At 35.4% G+C, this 23084-nt stretch overlaps 1 protein-coding gene across 17 annotated transcripts in view; it reads right to left on the bottom strand.

Annotated features, from left to right (window-relative positions):
• The window catches only part of GPHN (gephyrin), a 608525-nt gene that overhangs the window by 133454 nt on the left and 451987 nt on the right, over positions 1-23084 (bottom strand). The window lies entirely within an intron of this gene.

The raw sequence follows: 23084 nt of genomic DNA, 5'->3' as shown, positions 1-23084 counted from the left end.
AGCAGTAACCTTTTTCTTATGGCATGGCCATCATGAAATGAGCTATTTATACCAATGAAATTACTTTCCCCAATTCAAATGCATCCTTTGCAATCTGACAATTCTTAATATACAATGTTTCATCTTGGCTTGAAAATCCAATCTAAATTAGAAGTAAATGAAGAAAAGATGCTTTCAAATGATAGAACAGAATATAATAGAAATAAGATATTCTAAAATGTTTATGCTACCCAGATCAATCTGTACCTTCAATGCCATCCTGATCAAAATTCCAATGACCTTTTTCAAAGTGCTGGACAAACAATCCTAAAATTTGTATGGAATCAGAAAAGACCCCTAATCGCCAAGGAAATGTTGAAAAAGAAAAACAAAGCTGGGGGCATCACGTTGCCCGATTTCAAACTATATTACAAAGCAGTGATCACCAAGACAGCATGGTACTGGCACAAAAACAGACATATAGACCAATGGAACAGAATAGAGAGCCCAGATATGGACCCTCAACTCTATGGTCAACTAATCTTTGACAAAGCAGGAAAAAATATGCAATGGAAAAAAGACAGTCTCTTCAATAGAAATGGTGCTGGGAAAATTGGACAGCCACATGCAGAAGAATGGAACTCGATCATTCTCTAACACCATACACAAAGATAAACTCCAAATGGATGAAAGACCTCAATGTGAGACAGGAATCCAACAAAATCCTAGAGGAGAACATAGGCAATAACCTCTCTGACATCGCCCACAGCAACTTCTTTCAAGATACATCTCCAAAAGCTAGTGAAACAAAAGCAAAAATGAACTTTTGGGACTTCATCAAGATAAAAAGCTTCTGCACAGCAAAGGAAACGGTCAACAAAACAAAGAGGCAACCCAATGAATGGGAGAAGATATTTGCAAGTGACACTACAGACAAAGCGCTGATATCCAAGATCTATAAAGAACTTCTCAAACTCAACACCCAAAAAACACATAATCCAGTCAAGAAATGGGCAGAAGACATGAACAGACACTTCTCCAAAGAAGACATACAAATGGCTAACAGACACATGAAGAAAATGTCATTATCATTAGCCACCAGGGAAATTCAAATCAAAACCACATTGAGATACCACCTTATACCAGTTAGAATGGCAAAAATTGACAAGGCAAGAAACAACGAATGTTGGAGAGGTTGTGGAGAAAGGGGAACCCTCTTACACTGTTGGTGGGAATGCAAGTTGGTACAGCCACTTTGGAAAACAGTGTGGAGGTTCCTCAAAAATTTAAAAATAGAGCTACCCTATGACCCAGCAATTGCACTCCTGGGTATTTACCCCAAAGACACAGATGTAGTGAAAAGAAGGGCCATATGCACCCCAATGTTCATAGCAGCAATGTCTGCAATAGCCAAACTGTGGAAAGAGCTGAAATGCCCTTCAACAGATGAATGGATAAAGAAGATGTGGTCCATGTATACAATGGAATATTACTCAGCCATCAAAAAGGATGAATACCCAACTTTTACATCAACATGGATGGGACTGGAGGAGATTATGCTAAGTGAAATAAGTCAAGCAGAGAAAGTCAATTATCATATCATTTCACTTATTTGTGGAACATAAGGAATAGCTGGAGGACATTAGGAGAAAGAAGGGAAAAATGAAGGGGGGAAATTGGAGGGAGAGATGAACCATGAGAGACTATGGACTCTGAGAAACAAACTGAGGGTTTTAGAGGGGAGGGGGGTGGGGGGAAGGGTTAGGCCGGTGATGGGTATTAAGGAGGGCACGTACTGCATGGAGCACTGGGTGTTATACGAAAACAATGAACTGTGGATCACTACATCAAAAACTAATGATGTATTGTATGGTGACTAACATAACATTTTAATAAAATAAAATTTAAAAAAAAGAAACAAGATACTCATGCAGGTTCTTCTTGATTAAATTAAAATCCTCAAGAGGAAACTTTATTCCTCAAAACAACAAAACTGCCTAAAAGTATAAATAATTATTCATTCTTTGGATATACAGAAAATCTCAAGGAAGAGGCTTGTTCTACCCTATTAATAATACTGCCTTTCTTTATCATACTATTTGCAGCTTGAATTCCTTATATTTCTATTTTCTGGATCTTTCAGAGAAGCAAACCACCCAAAATAATGAATAGGTTTCCTAGGAAACCTAAAGAGTGAAAATGATAGTTTGTTCAGGTTAAATAGCTAGGACCTTTGGTAATTCAAAGGATGGGTGGTTCAGATATATAAGCATTTACTCTTTCATATTTATCTCTCAAATTAAGAGAAATCAAGTTCAAAGCCTAAGGAAACATTGGCAATAGTAGAGTTCATAGGCTTAGGATGACATGGCAGTTTGGGTATCTGAAAATAATTTCTCATATTGTTTTCAATTTAATAGTCTTAAATGTTTTTCTACTTGTTTATCTAAGATAGTGAGCCTCACAGCATTTCTGACAAAACCTAGAAAACATGGCTGAACAGATTGTGTTATTTTCTAGGGCATTATAAGAAATATTAAAGGAAAGTACTCTTGGGATTTTGTGCATTAAGATTATAAAACAGGGCATTGTTACGAAATGTTTGCTCCATGATTTATATGCATGGTTCACTATTACCCATGGGATAAAATCAAATTCCTTCGAATAGTATATAAAACATGTCCTTGCTTCCTTTTCAGCCTCATCACTAACTACTCCATTAGAAAATTGATGATATTGTAGATATTAGAATATACCATACTATTTCATATTTTCCTGCCTTAGCATATGATGTTCGCTTTGCCCAGAATGAATTTTCTCTTAACTTCTTAAGAAATTATTATTCTTCCTTCACAACTCTCTTCAGTAAGGAAGTAATCAAATAATGATGGAATATGTCAAAAGGATCTTGGAGTCAACTTGAAGAGACTGTTTGGCCTGGGACAATTTAAGCATCAAAGTAAATTAGGATAGTAGCAGATAATAGAATCCATTTAATAAAATAAAAGTAAGAATCTATGAACATACACTAATATAAATAAAGAAATAATTACATAAAATTCTTCCTTACAACGGAATGCCAACTGAAAAATGAAGAAATGTTGGAATTAGAAAGTCAGCATTTGGCAACTATCATAGCAAGAATTGGTTCAGGCAAAAATCATCAATGGATAGCAAAACTAGAAGGTGAAAATCTGAATAAAAACAACGTACTTATATAGTTTCACCATATAGCCCCATAAGATTCCTACTAACTACAAAGCAAAGTAGTAATTTTAGAATGGAGAAACCTGGAAGACAGCATCTTAACCAAGTTAGCATTTTGCTAACATTTGGGGGAATTTGGGTGAAAGATATACAAGAAGTCTTTGTACTATTCTCACAACTTTTCTGAAGTTTGAAATTATTTAAAAATAAAAAAAGCAAAAAAAAAAACTTTCAATAATCTCTCCTTTATGAAGCAATATATGACCATTCCTCTTTTTTCCTTTTCCTGCACTGAGGCACTATGAATTACTCCACCTTAGGATTCTCATAATACATACTGTATTAACTACATATCTTACAGTAATTATACTTATTTATATACATGTCTATTTTCTTAACTAGATTTTCAGCTTTGGGAAAGGAAAAAGTGTCTTAACGTCAAAGCCCAAGGATGCTGTGCACATAGTGGTCACATAGAAAATTTTTGTTGAATAAGGTCCTAAATGCTTGATTTTAATCACTCTAGAATATACAGCTTGACAAAGATGAGCTGAGAGATAAACACTCATACAATTTCAAACATTATTCTGGTCAATAATTTCAACGTTCCTTTTACTAGACTTGTCCATTTTTAAAAACAATTGCAAACATTTATTAAATAAATTGAAACTAGGGTTTTCTTCTCTTTACCTTTTTGTTTAAAAGTGGTAAAAGGGTCAGTGCAGTAGGGAAATGAAAAAAGAGAATAAAAAATATTTTAGCTGTGGTCAAGCAGTCAGAGAAATGGAAAATTAGCTTTGGGTTCAGTGTATGTACTGCCTAAGTAATTAACACTCTAGGTAAGTAACACTGTAACTAAGTCCTTATAGGTTATCTTTACATCAGGAGGTTTATCTATAGAAAAATTATAAGACCAAAGGAGGAAAAAGTGATTTATTTCCCATGGTCAGGTGTGAACTGTCTTTATAGCTATCTTCCTTTCGTTTTTATTTTCGTCACTTACAAGTAAGCTAAATATATAATATTAAAAGTAAACAGATAAAATTAGCTGAGAGTACAGGGTAAAAAGATTAAGTGAAAAAAATGATATTAGAAGTATAATGATAAAATAGCTAAAGCAACTAAAAAGGATAAAATTATTATTTTCATTTTTTAAAAAAGATTTTATTTATTTATTTGAGAGAGAGCACTTGCGTGCGTGTGCATGCACGTGGGGCGAGAGGGGGGCAGGCAGAGGGAGAGGGACAAGCAGACTTCCCGCTGAGCAGGGAGCCCACTCATGACCTGGGCCGAAGGCAGATGCTTAACGAACTGAGCCACCCAGGTGCCCTAAGGATAAAATTATTTTTAAAAAACTGTAAGTAGGAGTCAAGTGCTAACACACCCAACAAAGGCAAGCAAAGTCTTTTGAGTTGAGGTGGCTGCAGATGATCAGCAGTAATTTTTCATGACTGTCTTTATGGGGTTGGACTTCACTACAAGTGTTTTAAGAACTGAGGGCTCTTGAGGAAGGCCTCAAACCATGATCCTTAGGTTCTTGCCCTTATTAGCAGCACTAGTGCTGTATATAGATTAAATATTGTGGGTACTGGTTATAGCTACTATGGCAAAAGACCAGCTTTCAACATAATCTTCCCCTTTCAGATACAATCTTTCCCTTTCCCCTTTCACAAACTTTCTTTTATCAGATCTTTCTCTTTGCTTACACTATTGGTAATTACCCTCTGCTTTGCCGTCATTCTGCTTCAGGAATACAAACAAATATATTATCTGATCTGAAACCCCTTGGTTCATTCTTGTCCTGCTATTGATTTCTGGTTTTGTGCCCTTTTTGGGTCTCCGAACTTCAGCTTGCTTTGTTAGGCTGCTAGGACCCCCTTTTTAAACCTAAATAGCTAAAAAGCTGAGAATTCTCTTATTCCCCAAAGAGGTTGTCAGGATATAATTTCAGAGGCATTAATATAAATGTATGTATGTATATATGTGTGTGTGTATATATATATGTACACACATATATATAAACTTAAATATATTTTTGTTAGCTTCTATTTGGAATGTTTTCGTAAGTGCCACTAGCATTAAAATGCAAAATTAGAATTGTTTTCTTCAGTAGGTCCTTGTTCTAAACATTCTTTAAGACAATGGTAGAGAAAAAGTAATTTTTCTTTAGAAATCATAAGCCATTATATCTCTATAAGTGGAATCTAACAAGTATCTTTTAAAGCCCTTTCTAAGCATTAACTCACTAGTCTCTATAATGCCCTGGGGAAAAGAACCAAGAGAAGTTCAAAGTCATTTTTGTAGTTAGAGGAGTTTTACCAGCTCATAAAAGTCGCATTTCCCTTAGTTAATCTTCTCTAGATGGTGTCGTTTTTCATATTATTAGGTATAAGCACATAAAGCTTCAACTCCAGAATGCCTATCCTAGTTATTAGTGTCAATGACAGACTAATAAAAAAGTAAATTTTGACTAATATCTTTTGTAAGATGTAAACATTGTTAAACATGATCATTAGGCACGTGGTAGATGTCAATTTGTATAGTTGAGAAAGAAAATCTTAGAACAGGTGATCATACAGGCAAATCTAGTTTTAAGGTATTTTGCACATAAGCAGAAACTATAGAGTTTATTCTATATTATTGGGCACTTGGTATGACTCTCATCTTTCAATAGGCCTAAAAAGTGGCCTTTCGATAGGCCTAAAAATTCACAACTAATTCTGCTGATATGAGGGCTATCGTTTTTTAAAAAAGTATAACTCGGGCGCCTGGGTGGCTCAGTTGGTTAAGCGGCTGCCTTCGGCTCAGGTCATGATCCTGGAGTCCCTGGATCAAGTCCCGCATTGGGCTCCCTGCTCGGCGGGGAGTCTGTTTCTCCCTCTGACCCTCCCCCCTCTCTCTCGTTCTCTCTCTCTCAAATAAATAAATAAAATCTTAAAAAAAAAAAAAGTATAACTCACAGTATGACTATAACTGTAGAATTAAAATACAATCCAATGTGTATACTGGAAGAAAATAATTATATGTGTTAGTAGCAGTTATCTTTAAGTAGTAGGATAGGACTGATTTTTTTTCCTTCCTACTTTTCTGTATTATTCAGATTCTTGACAATAATCCTGTATCACTTAAAAATATTTAATAAATGTTTTAAAATTTGAAATAATTATTTTCTTAGCCAACCCTAGCCAATATCTTCCAAAGTCATGGTCCAAATTCTGGGGTTCTAAGGAAATTTCTCAATAGCATCTGATTTAATTGTGTTTTTAACCATCAAAAAAGCTTCTTACATGTACACCTGAAGCTGTATGTTAAATATACTGGAATTAAAATAAAAACTTAAAAAAAAAAACTTCCTATTGCCCTAGGGATACAGTTCAGACGACCTAGAGTAATGTGTTAGGCTTTTCATGATCTGTCCTTTCTCTTTGACTTCATCCCTCTTTGCTCTTACATATACCCTTATTCCAGCTATAGCAAACTTAATAATTTCTAGTACACAGCATGATTTTTTTCTCACACATCTGTCTCAACTGCTCTTCTATTTCCAGTCAAGCTAGCAAACACCTGCTTATTTTTTAATACTATAAAGATAAAGTATGAGTCATATCAATATAAGATCTTATAATTCATGTTGCCTAAGTTAGAAACTGGTGGTCATTCTTGACTTCCTTACCTTCCATATCTAGTTCCCAATCCTGTCAATAGTGATCCCTTAATATCTGAAAAAATCCTGTATTATTTTTCTATTTCTATTGCTCCAGTTTAATTCAAGCTCTCATCAGATTCCTGCTTCTGATCTCACCCGGAATCAATCCATTCTTCACACAGTAGTAAATGTTCTTTCAAAATTTCAAATTTAATCTTGTCATTCCATATTCAAATTCCTTTATTAACCTTTACAATAGAATCCAAACCCATTAGCATGGCAACTAAGAGGTTCATCTGCAAAAACTATATGGCCAATTGGAGGTCATAATTTGGTAACTTCTCCAGCCTCTTATTTCCCTTATTACCTTCCTCCTCAAACTGCGCCCCCTCCTCCATCTGTTTGTCACAATGCTTGGTGCATAGTAAGCTCTTCATAAATGTTAGATATTTGCATTAATGGTGCCTGGGTGGCTCAGTCAGTTAAGCATCCTACTCTTGATTTCGGCTCAGGTCATGATCTCAGAATTGTGAGACTTGAGCCCTACGTTGTTGGGCTCCATGCTGGGTGTGGAACCTGCTTAAGATTTCCCCTCTCCCTCTCCTTCTTCCTCTCCCCCTCCCTCCCTAAAGAAATGTTAGATATTTGCATTAATATTATTTTTAATAGAGTTATCATCTGAGATAGATTTAAATTCATGTGGAAAGAACAGTTTGAATAAAGCAGCTGCTTTTGCTTTCCCACATTCGTCTCCACTTTTTTCTACCCTGCTCTGTGCCCCAAAGGGCTAGCATTTATGGATAGAACCAATAGAAACCTTATACCTGTGACTTCTGCTTGAGTTCAACCAATGGAAACCATTGGCAGAAGAATGGAGAGCAGAAGAGTACAGACAAGATATTTATTCCTTTGGCCTCCTGTCTGCTGGTTGGCAGTGGTTATGTTCCTTTAATAAAAACAATTAGCTCTGTGAGGCAGGCCTCTATAACAGACTTATTTTAGACATTTATTCCCTTCCTTGGCTCTTTGAGGCTTAAGAGTAGCAACAATTTCCTGCTTTTGCTATCCCCAAAAGTTCTTCAACTTATCTTGCTTTTCCTTAACCCTGGCTACTCTGTTGTAACTAGTTCCTTTATTAAATTCTCCATTATCCTGTTTGAGTGATACAGCAGCCAAGGTGAGACTGTACACAATATGATTAGGGAAGAATGTAGAGATTGATATTGGTAGAGCACTGGGTTCCTAATGGGGATCAGAGGAAGTTGAGGCTAGAAAAGTAACTAAAACCAGACCATAAAAGCCCTTGAATGCTAGGCTTTGGAGACTGAACTTTATCATGTAAGCCAATTGGAAACCATTTACATAATTTTATCATGTAATCCAACATTTTGAAGTTTTTAACGTAAGAGTGACACCTATAAAGATTTCTTGTAGACAACAAGTTTTACCATAGAAAGGCTGAAAAATTAGCTCAACATCACATGTTTAAATAAATAGAAGACCAGGTGACCAGAATTTGCCTGGTGTGCTTTCTCCTATATTATGCTAGGGGAACTTTCTCTCCTTCAACTTCACTTACTAGAAATAAATTGAATACTCTATGTAAGGCACTTTATTAAACACTAGGGAGTAATGCTGAAGTAAGTAAGATGAGATTCCTATTTCTCAGTCTCATGGAACACAGAAATTAGACAGTGTTTTAAGGAAAAAATAAAACGAACCTATAAATGCTTATGTTTTAACGTTAAAACAAAAAACTGTGTATGATAATGCAGAAAAGGGAATAACTAATTCTGATGGCACAAATGGTAAAGTTCCACAGAGGAGGTGACAATTGAGCTTTAAACAATAAGAAAAAGGGGGAACATTTGAAACAGAATGAACAAAATAATATAGATTTGGAAGTACTTTTAGAGAATGAGGAATCACCTAATGAGGCTGGAGGTGGAAAGGATGAAATATAAGGCAGAAGGGTGGTCATCTCAGTTAAGGATAGGATTTGAAGAGGCTTAATACTGTAGAAAATGGAGAACTATTCAAGATTTTTTATAAAGAAGTGATACATATTTAAAAATGCAATACTTGACTGATGGTAGCTTGCAAGGAAGAGAGACTGCAGTCAGGCAGAACAGTTAGTATGCTACTACAATCTTACAAGTTAGAGAGAAGGAAGGCCTGAACTAATAGGAACTGGAAAAAGAATATTTAGAAGAGCCATAATAAATGGTTCTATGACTGTGCTTTGGGGAGGACGGGTAAATATTATGATGAGATTTCAAGTTTGGTTATGAGGGTAAGTGGGAATGACATTAACTAAGATAGCAATAAAGGGACAATTTGGAGGGAAGGGTACTTAATTTGGTTCTGATCAGGGAAATGTGAGATCCCACCAGAATATCAAGGGGTGATTCCAGTATGTAACAACAAGAGGAGTTTGGAGTTTGGGAGAGAAGGGTTTTTCACCTTGTGTGATTGAAACTCTATACATATGGAACAGTAACACCCCATTTCCTCCTCCTTCCAGCCCCTGGCAACCACCATTCTGTTTTCTGATTCTATGAGTTTGATTATTTTAGATACCTCAGGTAAGTTTTTGCCTTTTGTGACAGTCTTATTTCATTTAGCATAATGTCTCAAGGTTCATTCATGTTCTAGCATATGACAGGATTTCCTTCTTTTTAAAGGCTGAGCTGAGTAATATTCCATTGTATATATGTATTCATTCATCTGTTGATGGACATTTAGGCTGCAGAAGCTATTGTGAATAATGCTGCAATGGACATGGGATATGCAAATATCTCTTTGAGATCTTGTTCTCAATTCTTTTGGGTATATACTCAGAAGTAGGACTGCTGGATCATATTGCAGTTTTACTGTTAATTTTTTGAGGAACTTCCTTACAGTTTTCTATAGTAGCTGCACCATTTTACAATCCCACCAACAGTGCACAAGGGTTCCAATTTCCCAATTTCTCCACATCCTTACCAACACTTGTTACTTCTGGTTTTTTTTTTTTTTTTCTTGTAGTGGCAGTTTTGATTTGCATTTCCCTTATGATTAATGATATTGAGTATCCTTTCACATGCTCAGTGGCATTTGTATATCTTTGGAAAAATATATATTCAAGTCCTTTGCCCACTTTTTAATTGCTTTTTGTTGTTGTTGAATTGTAGGAATTCCTTCTATATCCCAGAGATTAACTCATTATCTGATACATGGTATGCAAATATTTTGTCCCATTCTATAGGTTGCTTTTTCATTCTGTTGATTGCGTACTTTGCTATGCATAAGTTTTAAAATTTAATGTAGTCCCATTTGTCTATATTTGCTTTAGTTGCTGTTTTTGTGTCATATCATTGTCCATTCCAATGTCATGAAGCTTTCCCCTTATGTTTTCTTCTAGTTTTATAGCTTTAGATCTTATGTTTAGGTCTTTAATCCATTTTGAATTAATTTTTGGTATATGGTATAAGATTAAGGGTCCAGCTTTAATTTTTTTGCATGTGGATATCCAGTTTTCCCAACACCACTTGTTGAGGAGACTATCCTTTCTCCATTGTGTAGCTTTGTTGGCACCTCTGCCAAAGATCGTTTGACCATATATGTGACAGTGTATATGTGGGCTTTCTATTCTGTTCCATTCATCTATATGTTTGTTTCTATGCCAGAACCACACTGTTTTGATTAATATATCTTTGTAGTATGTTTGAAATCAGAAAATGTGAGGCCTGCAGTTTTGTTTTTTCTCAAGACTATTTTACCTATTTAAAGTTCTTTGATTTTTTTTCACTGAATTTTAAAATGGTCTTTCTATTTCTGAAAAAAATGTCTTTGGGATTTTGATAGGGATTGCACCAAATCTTTAGACTGCTTTGGGTAATATGAATATTAACAATATTAAGTCTTCCATGTCATGAACAAGGGGATGTTTTTCTGTTTATTTGTGTCTTTTAGAATTTCTTTCAGCAATATTTTATAGTTTCAGTGTACAAGTCTTTTACCTCCTTGTTTAATTTATTCCTGAGTTTTTAATTTTTGATACTATTGAAATGGGGTTGTTTTCTTAATTCCTTTTGGATTGTTTATTTATTTATTTTTTTTTTTAAAAGATTTTATTTTATTTATTTGACAGAGAGAGAGAGAGACAGCTAGAGAGGGAACACAAGCAGGCGGAGTGGGAGAGGGAGAAGCAGGCTCCCGGCCGAGCAAGGAGCCCGATGCGGGGCTCGATCCCAGGACCCTGGGATCATGACCTGAGCCGAAGGCAGACGCTTAACGACTGAGCCACCCAGGCGCCCCTGGATTGTTTATTGTTAGCATATGGAAACACAACTGATTTTTTATTATTGAGTTTGTATTCTGCAACTTTGCTGAATTCTTTCATTCTGACAGTTTGCGTGTGTGTGTGTGTGTGTGTGTGTGTGTAATCTTTAGGGTTTTCTACATATAAGATTGTGTCATGTGTGAACAGAGATTATTTAACTTCTTCCTTTCCAGTTTGGATGTCTTTTATTTGCTTTTCTTGCCTAACAGCTCTGACTAGAACTTCCAGTATCATATTGAATAGAAGTGGTGAGAGCGGGTACTCTTGCCTTGTTTGTGATTATAAAGGAAAACCTTTCAGTTTTCTACTGTTGTGTATAATTTACCTGTGGGCTTTTCATACATAACTTTTATTATGTTGAGCTAATTCCTTTCTATTCCTATTTGGTGAGTGTTTTTATCAAGAAAGGGTGTTGAATTTTGTCAAATGCTTTTTCTGCATCTATTAAGATGATCATGTGGTTTTTGCTCTTTGTTCTGTTAATGTGGTGTATTCTGTTTATTGACTTTTTTATGTTGAACCATCCTTGCATCCCAGGGATAAATCCACTTGTTCATGGTGTATAATCTTTTTAATGTGCTGTTGAATTTGGTTTTCTTGCTGAGGATTTTGCATCTACATTCATAAGAGATATTGGTCTGTATTTTTCTCATAATATCATTGTCTGGCTCAGGATAATGATGGCCTCAGAAAATGAGTTATTAAGCGTTCCCTCTTCTTCAATATTTTGGAAGAATCTGAGAAGAACTGGCATTAATTCTTCTTTAATTGTTTGGTAGAATTCTACAGTGAAGTCATCTGGTTCGGGGCTTCTTGGTGGGAAGCTTTGGGTTACTGATTCAATCTCCTTACTAGTTGTTAAGTCTGCTTGGATTTTCTACACCTGCGTGATTCAGTCTTGGTAGAATGTATGTTTCTAGAAGTTTATCCATTTCTTCTAGGCTATCCAATTTGTTGGAATATAATTCAAAGTAGTCTCATAATCTTTTTTTATTTTTTGTGGTCTATTTTGAGTCCTCTCTCTTACTCTCAGTCTAGCTAAGGGTTTGTCAAATTAGCTAATTTTTTTAAAACAATGCTTTGTTTTGTTGATTTCTCCTATTGTTTTTCTATTCTCTATTTCATTTATTTCTGCTCTAATATTTATTATTTTATTCCTTCTGCTAACCTGGCGATTAATTCTTCTTTTTTTCTAGTTCTTTGAAATGTACAGTTAGATTGTTGATTTCAGATCTTTCTTCTCTTTTAATGTAAGTATTTACTGTTATAAACTTCCCTGTATTATTGCTTTTGCTGCATCCCTTAAGTTTTAGTGTTTTGTTTTGGTTTTCATTAGTCTTAAGATATTTTCTAATTTCCTTGTGATTTCTTCTTTGACTCATTGGTTGTTCAAGAGTGTGTAATTTTCCACATATCTGTGATTTTTCTAATTTTCCTACTGTTATTGATTTCTAGTTTCATTGCCTTGTTGTTGGAAAAGATACTTGGTAGATTCAACTTTCTTAAATTTGTTAAGGCTTTTTTTTAAGGTCTAACATTTGATCTATCCTGGAGAACGTTCTGTGAATAGGTATGAGCAGAATATGTATTCTGCTGCTGATGGGTGCAGTGTTCTGTGTATATCTGTTAGGTCCAATCATTTTATAATGTTCTTCAAGTCCTCTGTTCCCTTGCTGATTTTGTTTGGTTATTCTATCCATTATTTTTTTAAATTTATTTTTATTTAAAAAATTTTTTTTATTGTTCTATCCATTATTAAAAGTGGTATATTGAATTACACTATTATTATGTTACTATCAATTTCTTCCTTCAATTCTGTCCATGTTTGCTTTGTATTTTTGGGCACTCTGATGTTAGGAGCTTATGTATTTATAATTGTTATATCTTTCATTGTTATGGAATTGACTATTTTATCATTATATAACATCCTTCTTTGTTTCTTATAACAGTTGTTTTTGACTTAAAGTCTATTTTTTCTGATATAAGTATGGCCACTCCTGCTCTCTTTTGGTTACCATTTACATGGAATAATGTTTTCCATCCTTACACTTTCAGCCTATGTGTGTCTTTATATCTAAGGTGAGTCTCTTGTAGTTGCATCTTATTTTTTTTAAATCCATCCAGCCACTCTATGTCTTTTGATAGGGGAATTTAAATCATTTACATTTAAAGTTAGTACTGATAGGGAAGTACATACTATTACCATTTTAAAAATTGTTTTCTGTTTGTCTTGTAGTTATTTTGCCGCTCTTTTCCACTCTTGATGCTTTTCTTTGTGTTTCATTGATTTTTTTGTATCGACTTTTTATTTCTTTCTCATTTCTTTCCTTGTATATTCTGTAGGTATTTTGTGTGTGTGTGGTTTCCTTGGAATGTACATAAAACATCTTATAGTTACAACAATCTATTTCAGCTCATAATAACTTCAATCAGATACAAAAACTCTACTCTTTTACATATTTCCACTCCCACTTTATATTAATTGATGTCACAAACCACTCTTTATATACCGTGTATACATTAACATAGTCTTAAGGTTATTTTTTATGATTTTATCTTTTAAATTCTATACCAAAATTAAAAGTGCTTTACATACCACTATTAAAATATTGTAGAATTCTGTATTTGTCTATATATTTACCTTTGCTGGTGAGTTTTATATTTTAGTATGCATTTGTGTTGCTGTCTGATGTCCTTTTGCTTCAATTTGCAGGAGTAACTTTAGCATTTCTTGGAAGGCAGGTCTAGTGCTGATAAACTCCTCAGCTTTTGCTTATCTGTGAAAGTCCTTATTTCTCTTTCATTTCTGAAGGACAGTTTTGCTGGAAATAGTATTCTTGGTTGACAGTCTTTTTCTTCCAGGACTTTGAATATATCATCCTACTCCCTTCTGGCCCATAAGGTTTCTGCTGAGAAAACCACTGATAATGTGATGAAAGCTTCTTTAGACATGAGTTGCTCTTGCAGCTTTCAAGATTTATTTATCTTCCACTTTTGACAGTTTGTCATGTGCCTTGGTGTGGGCCTCTTTGGATTCATCCTATTTGGAATATTTTGAGCTTCCTGAATTTTGATGTCCATTTATTTCCTTAGATTTGGGTAGTTTTCAGCCATTATTTCTTCATATAAGTTCTCTCTCTCTCTCTTCTCTGGAACTCTCATGATGCATATATTGGTTTGCTTAATGTTGTCCTATAAATTCCTTAGGCTTTCTTCACTTGTCTTCAATTTTTTTCACTTTGCTCCTCTGACTTGATGATTTCAAATTATATTTCTTCAAGTTCTTTCTTTTGCTTGATTAAGCCTGCTGTTGAATGCTTCTAGTGAATTTTTCAAGTCAGTTATTCTTCAGTTCCATAATTTCTGTTTGATTCTTTTTTAATAGTTTCTACATCTTTGTTGATATTCTCATTTTGTTCATGCATTGTTCTCCTGTTTTTGCATAGCTGTCTATCTGTATTCTCCTGTAGATCATTTAGCTTCAAGAATATTACTTCTAATTCTTTGTTAGGAAACGCATAGATTTCTGTTTCTTTGGGGTTGGTTTCTGGAGATTTACTTTGTTCCTTTTTTTTAAAAGATTTTATTTATTTGAGAGAGAGAGACAGAGAGAGCATGAGCAGGGGGAGGGGCAGAAGGAGAGGGAAAGGGACAAGCAGACTCCCTGCTGAGTGGAAAGCCCAACACAAGGATCGATCTCAGGACCCTGAAATCATGACCTGAGCCAAAGTCAGACACTTAACCAACTGAGCCATCCAGGCACCCTATTTTGCTCATTTGATTGAGCCATATTTCTTTGTTTCTTCATGTACCTTGCATTTTTCTTTTCTTCTGAGTTTTATGCATTTGGGAAAACAGCCACATCTCCCAGTCTTATAGATTGACTTTGTACAGAGGAAGACTTTCACCAAACAGCCCAGCTAGAGATTCTGAGGGTTTCATGACTTCTCTTGGCTGTGCATGGAATTTTCTAATCAGAGGTTTGTTGGTTTCTTTTTCAGGAGTCCATAGTCTCTTGTTTCCTCTGGTATCTGCCTATAGCACTGTAATCTCTCTGGTGCTGCAGCAGCAAGCCACCTACTCTTCTTTAATCTCAGTGGCTCCTTGGCATCCAAAGTATGCCAACTCAAGCACCCTAAGTCAAATGAGACAGAAACCAATCCTTTGGATAGGCCTCCCCTGACCTCTAAACTGGACTGCTGCATATACATGCTGTGCTCTTTTCTCTTCTACCTAAGGAATGAGCTGGGAGTTGAGTGCCTTCTCTCTGTAACAGTGAACCATGTCAGCTTCTGCACTATTTCAGACTCTCCAGTGTCACTGCAAGCTGCCACTGCTCTCACTTGCTTTCAGTGGCCCCTAGGCACACAAACTATGCTGGTTTCATCAGCACTCCAAGTCAGATGAGACAAACCAGTTCCTTAGGCAGCCTTCAAAAAACTGAGACATTGGATGCTGATTCCACTCTTCTCTCTCCTTTTCCCTCCAGTGAGAAGTTGCAAGCTGGGTGTTCTCTGATGACCATAGTGAGCTGTGCTGACTTAGGGGGAGTAGAGATCATAGGTAAAATGAAAATACTCTTCTTTCCCATTTTAATTGACCTTTGCTTGGCTTGTTCTTGGCTTTGCACTCACCTGGGGTTTGCAATTTATTAACTGGTTTGTGGAGTTCTCACAAAGGTATTTTGCTCCATATACTGTTGTTAAGTTGGTATCTCTGTGGAGAAAAGAGGGGTGGGACTTCCTATTCCATGATTGATTGATTGATTGATTGATTTTTCCTATTCCATGATTTATTAACTTAATGTTTTTAGCTATACCAGATAAAATATTGACAATTAAGAGGCTAAAAAGATTGACTAAAAGTAATAAGTGAGTCACAATTTTTCATATGAAATAAAACAAGTAAGATCAAATTTAAATTGAAGGTAAATACTGCTTATGAAATTATTAGGTTTCACAAATAAAAAAAGAAAAATGTTTGAGAACTTGGTAAATAAACTACATGAAGATATATGAAAAAATCTGATTTACTTAGGAGATTAGATGAGAAGGTTGAGAAGGGCAGTGCTTATAAATAGTAAATCTTATAATAAATATTTATGGAAGTGAATTGCTAATTATCTTTAGTTATGTAAAGAAAAATTGAAGAAGTGATGATAAGCAGTTGTCTGATCCAGTAAGTGCCAATCAAGAGGGTAAGGGATTAGATCACAGCAGGAGAGAATTAGGAAAATTTTTCTAAAAATAAGAACTACAAGAAATTAACATACTTCTTCAAGGACTATTTCATAAAAATCTTAAGAATTTCTTCTCATAAAGAAAAAAAAACTTCATTTTTTTCAAGGGGGGGTGAGGGGCAGAGGGAGAGGAAGAGAGAGAATCCCAAGCAGGCTCCACACCCAGCACAGAGCCTGAGGTGGGGCTCGATCCTACAATCCCAAGATCATGACTTGAGCCAAAATCAAGAACTGGTCACTCAACTGACTGAGCCACCCAGGCACCCCCAAAACTTCATGTTTTTGGTGCAAGAAATTTAACTACAAGACTTATCTATCTAGGGTAAGTTGAAAAGCATAAGACTAGAACCAAAAAGTATGATAATATACTTTAGGCAAAAGGTTGTGAATTTGGTGACAGTAGTGAGAATGAATGAAGGAATAATAAGGGCCAGAATGAAACATGAAATAATTTAAACAGAAGGAGCAGTTAAGAAAAAACAGTATTGGTAACAAAAAGATTAATGCTTTTGCTAATGTTTATTGTTTTCCTTCTCTGCTCTCATTCTCTTTTCTTACTCTGGATATTCTGTCGTCACTTCCTTGCTCTGCTTGCCCAGGGTTTTCTTTTCATTTATTTACTCACTCACCAATTCATCCCATTTACTGAGAGATCCTGGGAACAGTACGAGTGAACAAGACAGATGAGTTACTGTAAGGAGCTTAGGGGGGAGTGGGGGGAATAAGTGGAGAAGGCAGAAAAGCACTCTACTGTAAATGGGCTTGCAATAAAGTAAGAGAACTACAGAGTACTAGAGGAGAACATAAGAGAGACACTTGGTTCAGATTTGGAAGGTGACAGAAAGCCTTTTTCTTAACTGCTTCTTCTGTTTATATTTCCTTAATTTCCATAATTTTTCCTTAATATGTCCTTAATATTTGTATTGGGTTTGTTTATTTGTTTGTTTATTTATTTTAGAGAGGGAGAGACAGAGCAGAACCATAAAAATCATAAAGTTCAGTCGATTACTATAAGACTAGCAAACTTTTACACATAAAGTAGGAAAAGCAAAGTCTTATAGAAAGTTAGGAGCTGCAGATAAACGAAATACCTAAAACTTTTCACTTAACAGTTCTGGTAAGAATTTTAATGAATATTTATCTTATTTGCATCCCAATGAACCCTGTTCTATTATATAATGAGTGTCGCCAACAAAATAGTAATGTCTTCAAGTAAACATGTCCTTAATATAAAATTATTTTAAAATTAAAAGTCCATTAGAGACCTAGATAAATGTGCCATTCTTTGAGAACTGGCAAAACAATTTGGAAAAAAGAGTGGTTTGAAAAGGAAAGCAATGCTGAGTCAGTTTTAAATCCAGCCATGGGGAATCCCTTACTTGAATAGTGTCTCAACTGAATCATTATTCTACTTTTTGCTGCTAAAGTAGTAAAATCTCTTAATTCATTCAAAGGAGAAAGTCAATTCTGTTTTTATATAACCCAAAACCTGAAGCCTCTATTTTACTTATTATATAGTTTGTTCAAATAAGAATCTCCAGAAATTAGCATACAATTTTATACATAGTTAAATGAAGAAGGATGCCTTCTTTTAGGCACCAAGTTAGGGCGCAGATAAATTATTTTGCATTTTAGGGATATTTCTGCCTAGATAAGTACTGTTGGCTATTACATTATAGTCAGAATTGAAATGACTTTACTATTTTATGTCTTTATCAACACAACTTTATTAATCCAGAAAACTACTGCCTGAGAAGATAAAACTTGCAAATACTTTTATTATTAATTCTAGAAACTTCTTGAAAGACCCAACCCATTAATTCTTTTTTTAAAATATTATTTTATTATGTTATGTTAATCACCATACGTTACATCATTAGTTTTTGATGTAGTGTTCCATGATTCATTGTTTGCGTATAACACCCAGTGCTCCATTCAATACGTGCCCTCTTTAATACCCAACGCCAGGCTAACCCATCCCCCCACCCCCTCCCCTCTAGAACCCTCAATTTGTTTCTCAGAGTCCATAGTCTCTCAAGGTTCGTCTCCCCCTCCAATTTCCCCTTCATTTTTCCCTTCCTACTATCTTCTTCTTTTTTTTAACATATAATGTTATTATTTGTTTCAGAGGTACAGGTCTGTGATTCATCAGTCTTACACAATTCACAGTGCTCACCATAGCACATACCCTCCCCAATGTCTATCACCTAGCCACCCCATCCCTCCCACTAACCCTCTTATTTTGGCATGGCAATTTCAGAAAAGAAGTTTCTGGCCAGCCAAAAGGGAAAAGGAGTGGAGCAGAGGGAGAGATGGAGCAGAAGGAAATGGAGTAGTATAGGATGGAGAAAGAGAAACAGTTTTAACTCACAAAGAGAATAAAGTTTCCAAAGAGAAGTTACAATTGTGTCTATAGGGTCATTACCTAGAATATGCTTTATCTCAAGAAAGTAAATTCCTACTCCTGACAGTACGGACTTTATGAAACTTTCCCATGACAGTATCTAAGAGATAATTAAAAGGATTCCTGAGTCTCACAGACTTATTGCAGGCAATAAGTTTTCAACTTTTCTGAAATTACCATGCCAAAATAAGACTTAACCAAGTTCTTGGAAACTGAACCTCTTCCTTGGATGCCAAACACGAACAGGGCTTTTGTGAATTAAAATTAGCTCTTCAATAACTTCCCACCTTATTATCATAAAACTTCATCCCTAGAATATGATCCTTTGCCAGAGGCAAATCTGCCCACGTGGCAGAACTCAAGTTAGCACAATGGACGTTTCAGTTAGCTATAGGTAAGAGGGTTAATATATGCACTAATAGTAGATAAGCTTTGGGGTTACTTCACGATTTTGAAATGCTTTGGAAACAAGGTGGGCTTTGACCTCAGAAAGAATCCCAATTAAGAATGGTTAGCAATTTATAGAACTTTTAAGTGCTCTAATGCTTCTTGAGGAAGTGGCTATTATAAAATAGGAGCTCAACAAAAGGAGATAATATAGAGGCTAAAGGAAATCCTTTGTTAATCATGCCAGACCAACAGCCTTCACTAAGATTATAGCCATTAGAATATCCCAAGGACCAAGTCTTCGTTTTAAAAGCAAAGAGAGTTCAAAGCCTCTATTACAGAATGCCAACAATCAGCTCCAGAGTCAGAAAAGAGGTACTGGGAGAATTCTGAATGTAAATTGACTATTGGTTATTTAGTAGCATTGAAAGACCTCAAATGTAATCTTGTAAAAATTTTACATGAAATTACCCACCAGTGAAAGAACAAATTTGCCAATGTACATAATTAATATTGATAGGAAAGCTTTACTATATTTCATGTGTCACCAACATAATCCTGGTAAAAACTAAGGGTGGAACATGGACAAATGCCCAAACCTCAGGGCCCCCTTAAAGACCTTCAAATGGATCATATAACACTATTCTCTATAGTGGGTTTTGTATATGTCTTGGTCATTCTTTGCTTGTTCTTGGGATGTTTGAAGCCTTTTCTTGACAGAGAGCTACAACCCTAACAGTACCAAAATTTTCTTGATTTTGTGTACCCATCCTGGGGAATACTGACCTCTCTAGTAATGGAGGCATCCATTTTACTGGGCCTATTATTAAAGAGTTTTGTAAAGCCCTGCCACTTAGTAAAAAACTTATTGTCAGTCTCACCCCCAATCTTTAGGAAAGGTAGAGAGAACAAACATAATTTTGAAAATTAAATTAGTTAAATTCTTAAGAGACTCTTGAACTTCCATGGTCTAAGGTATTATCCTCAATGCCAATGAGATCAAGGCTTTCTGGGGTTCATCAGCTCTCCCCCATGAATTAGTAACAAGCCAGTCCATACATCTAGGAATATCATACCTTTAATTCTAAATTCCACATGTGCAAGCAAATAGAGCAAAATATTGCATGGGGATTATTCCTGCTATCCACCAAGTCTCATAAATAGGTATGAGTTGTCTTTCCTCAATACCCTTCTAAACAACCATTGCATGACCTAAAACCCAGGGACATGGTCTTTTTTCTGAGACATCAGGGAAAGGCAGCTCTGAGGCCCACTGGAAAGGACCTTATAAGGTATGGTCTGCAATGAGCACAGCAATAGAACCCCATAAGATTTGATCCCTGTATTCATGTCTTGAAGAGGAATAATACATTCTTGAATTTATGGAAGATCTTAAGCTGGGGTGTTTTTAGGAACCCTGTAGAAGCAGACAGTTCTCTGAAAGAGACATCTTCTACCCAAAACCTTTGACCACATGAAATGCAGAGACCTTCTACCCAAGATCCATGGAACAAGACAACTGATTGCCAGGCTTTAATGTGTTCTTTGGTTCTTTATTTTCATTGTTGTTCCCACCCACCTCTAACTCCCCCTCCCCAGTTTAAGGATTCTCTTAACTGTGTTATCTATATTGCCCTATTCTTAATATTGCTCTTTACTTCCTTAATCGTTCATTGGTATGTGTCTAGTACCCAGCTATTATTTACTTGTGAACTAGCTAAAGCATACAACCAAACTGGTTTTATACACATTTTTCTTTGGTAGCCATCCAGATATTTTTGGTTCCACATCCTTGTAATGAATCAGTTGCTTTCCTAGGTAACTGGACTCAACTATTAGGTGACTTTTTCAGATGACAAACTACATAATAGATTAGACAGATGGAAATCCAAAACTCCCTGTAGATCATACCTAGATGAGAAGGTTCTCAGGGATTTTTTGGTGGGAACTAGCTTTTGTAACCAAACTTTAACAGAAATAGAACTTGTAAAAGAACTAGGAAACAATGATGTATTATTTGGATGCTGCCTCACTTTTATACATCTTACAAGTAAGGCACTATATATAAATCTCTTTTGTTTTAGATCTACAAATAATTTCAATACTTTACATTTTATTGTTGGCACGAATTTACTCCTGACTAGCGGCTCCAAAATGTTATAACATATTTGCTAAGCACAGAGGGGTATATTGACCAAAATTAGATCATTGGGTGCTCCCCAATGACTGGTACTGCATTTGTGGTACAAAAGCTTGCTGGCTACCTGCAAACTGGACAGGAACTTATTATCTTGGTAGGTTGATGGCTGCTTTCAGTAAAGTCCCCATCATCATCCACAGTCCATTTTAGCCCATCTGTCTCTTTTCTCAGAAAAAAAGACTGTTGGATAACTTAATTTTTAAAAAAGTAGGAAAAATGGTTTTGATTTAAGAGTCAAAATCCAGTGGAGCACTGGGTGTTATAAGCAAACAATGAATCATGGAACACTACATCAAAAACTAATGAGGTACTGTATGGTGACTAACATAAACATAATAAAAAATAAATTAAAAAAATAAAATAAAAACTCATAACTACAAAAAACAAAAAGAGTCAAAATCCTCCATACTGTTTATTCATAGTGGCTGTACCAATTGTACCAACAGTACACATGGTTCCCTTTTCTCCACATCCTCTCTAGCATTTGTTATGTCTTATCTTTTTGTTGATAACCATTCTAACAGGCATGAGGTGATATCTGATTGTGGTCTTGAATATTTTTCCTTAAGGTTACTACATGTTGAGTGCCTTTTCATGTACCTGTTGGCCATTTGTATATCTTCTTTGGAAAAATGTTTATTCAGGTCCTCTGTCCACCTTAAAAACTGGATTATTATTGTTACTTTTGTATTGAGTGGCATGAGTTCTTCATATATTTTGGATATTAACCCCTTATCAGATACATGTTTTCATTTTTTTCCCCATTCCATGTGTTCTTTTCATTTTCTTGATAGTTTCTTTTGCTGTGCAGAACATTTTTAGTTTGATGTCCCATTTAAAAAAATTTTTTTTTATTTTGTTGCTTATCCTTAGGTGGCATATCCAAAAAAAAATCATTGCCAAGACCCATGTAAAGGAGCTTTTTCCCTATGTTTTCCTCTTGGAGTTTCATGGTTTCAGGTCTTACATTTAAGTCTTTAATCCATTTTGAGTTAATTTTTGTAAGTGCTTTAAGACAGGTGTCAAGTTTCATTCTTTTTCACATATTATTCAATTTTCTCAGCACCATTTATCTTAAAAGACTATCTTTTCTCCATCAAGTATTCTTGACTCACATATGCATGGATTTATTTCTGGGCTCTTGTTTCTGTTTCACTGGTCTATGTGTCTGTTTTAATGTTAGTACCACACTGTTTTGATTACCATAGCTTTCTAATACAGCTGGAAACCAGGAAGTGATGCCTCCCTCTTTGTTCTTCTTTCTCAGGATTGCTTTGGCTATTTGGGGTCTTTTGTGGTTCCATATACATTTTAGGATTTTGTTTTCTACTCTAAAAAATTCCACTACATCTGTGTCTTTGGGGTAAATACCCAGAAGTGCAATTGCTGGGTCATAGGGTAGCTCTATTTTTAATTTTTGGAGGAACCTCCACACTGTTTTCCAAAGTGGCTGTACCAACTTGCATTCCCACCAACAGTGTAAGGTTCCCCTTTCTCCATAACCCCTCCAACATTTGTTGTTTCTTGCCTTGTCAATTTTTGCCATTCTAACTGGTGTAAGGTGGTATCTCAATGTGGTTTTGATTTGAATTTCCCTGATGGCTAATAATGATGAACATTTTTTCATGTGTCTGTTAGCCATTTGTATGTCTTCTTTGGAGAAGTGTCTGTTCATGTCTTCTGCCCATTTTTTGACTT

This window comes from Phoca vitulina, unplaced genomic scaffold, assembly GCF_004348235.1.
Source record: "Phoca vitulina isolate PV1807 unplaced genomic scaffold, GSC_HSeal_1.0 scaffold7, whole genome shotgun sequence".
Taxonomy (NCBI): Eukaryota; Metazoa; Chordata; class Mammalia; order Carnivora; family Phocidae; genus Phoca; species Phoca vitulina.
Note: the sequence above shows the minus strand (reverse complement) of the source record. Positions and strands in the feature narration are given on the sequence as shown.